The sequence below is a fragment of the Felis catus genome, chromosome F2, assembly GCF_018350175.1.
Source record: "Felis catus isolate Fca126 chromosome F2, F.catus_Fca126_mat1.0, whole genome shotgun sequence".
NCBI classification, from domain to species: domain Eukaryota; kingdom Metazoa; phylum Chordata; class Mammalia; order Carnivora; family Felidae; genus Felis; species Felis catus.
Window position 1 is genome coordinate 37,869,573 of NC_058385.1, and position 1,750 is coordinate 37,871,322.

Here is a 1,750-nt window from a genome sequence, read left to right on the forward strand (position 1 = left end):
GCCCCTTTTCGGCCAGAGGAGGCGGGGCCTCGGCGCGGGGGCGGGGCCTAGCGCGAGCGGCGTTCTGGCACCGCCCCCCGTGACGCACAGTCCAGCCCACTACAAGGACCGGTTGGAGGGGGTCTGCGGCCGGGTGGTCCCGCCGGGGCTGAGGCGGCTGGGGCAGCCGTTTGGAGGAGAGAAGGATCCGAGGGGACGCGGGCACCGGAGAGGGGAGGAGGGGGCCGTCAAGTGGAGGGTGTGGTGACGGGCTGGGGGCCCAGCGCGCTCCCGGCCTCCGCTGGCGGGCGCGCGCGTGCCTCGTATCCGGGCGCGCGCTCTTTGCCCCCGGACCCAGTCCCAGTCCGCAAGCTGCTTGGATCCTTGCCCATTGCTTATTGGGCGTTTCTGCAGTAACCTCTGATCCGACGGAGCGATTCTTGAGACGCTCACATCCACAGCTCCTTTGGCGACACTGGAGGGAGAAGAGTTCTTGATGTGCTCGGAGGAGAATTTGCTAATTGTTTACCTCCCCAGGTAGTGAAGTCCCCGTGCGAGTTTCACGTCATCGCTTGGTCCTTAAGGGGATGAAGAAATTAGGTAGAAAGGCCCACCCTTGACGGAATGCCCCTTCTGACCCCAAACATCCATTACGGAATGCCAGGCACTTGGACTAGGGACTTCTCAAAAAGGTTCACAGAAAGACATTTGTTAAGGATTCGCACTATCCAGTGGCTCCTCAAACTTTTTTTTTGCTGGTTTCCGCCCTTTAACTTTAATGTTCCCCAGGTCCTCTTTCCTTCTTTCCTTCTCCCTTTTTAGAGTTGGTTGAGCCCTCTCATTCATGCCCATAACTTTGACCCCACCGTGTTTCCCATGTGTTGATGACCACCAAGCCCGTCCTTCCCTTGTGCCCCAGTCTGTGGACACATTCAGGTGGAGTTCATCATGGCTTCGCAGACAGACAGCAACTTGGGCTCCAATGCAAAACAGATAGATTTACTAAGTGTGTGTGTAGTCAAGTCATTAACCTCTGAATCCCAGTGTTTGCTTTTAAATTGTAAAATGAACATCATAGTACAACTTTATTATGTAAAATTGTGAGGATTAAATAAAATACAGCTGACCCTTGAACAACACGGGTCTGAACTGCATGGGTCCACTTATACTCAGATTTTTTTCAATAAACACAGTAGAGTACTGTAAATGTATTTTCCTTATGATTTTCATAATAACATCTTTTTTCTAGCTTTATTATAAAAATATATATATGTACACATATATATTACATATACAAAAGGTGTGTTAACCAACTAATTATTGCTAAGGTTGCAGTCAACAGTAGGCTATTAGGAGTTAATTTGGGGGGGAAGTCAGAATTTACACAGGGATTTTTGACTGTGTAGGGGTCAGATCCCCACATTTTTCCAGGGTCAGCTGTAATAAAGTAAGATGCTTGGCACTATGCCTGGAATCAGTGTTCAACTATGTGAAGTATCCATAATTCAAAGACCCACAGACCTGCTCTTCCTTTAGAGTTTCTTATCTCGATGAATGACTTTCCACCACTTGCCTGCTCGATAACGGACCAGGACGCTTTGGGTCCTTATTGATCAGGTTCCTGGTTGCTCCTTCATGGCGTTCTCAATCCACGTTGATTTTGCTGAATCAGGAAAAGTACCTCAGTGGTATCAGACACATGCTACTTCCTTCACTGCTTCCTTCACGTTTTCCAACTGCTGTGGTTCACATGGTGGAGCAGTTAGCTGAA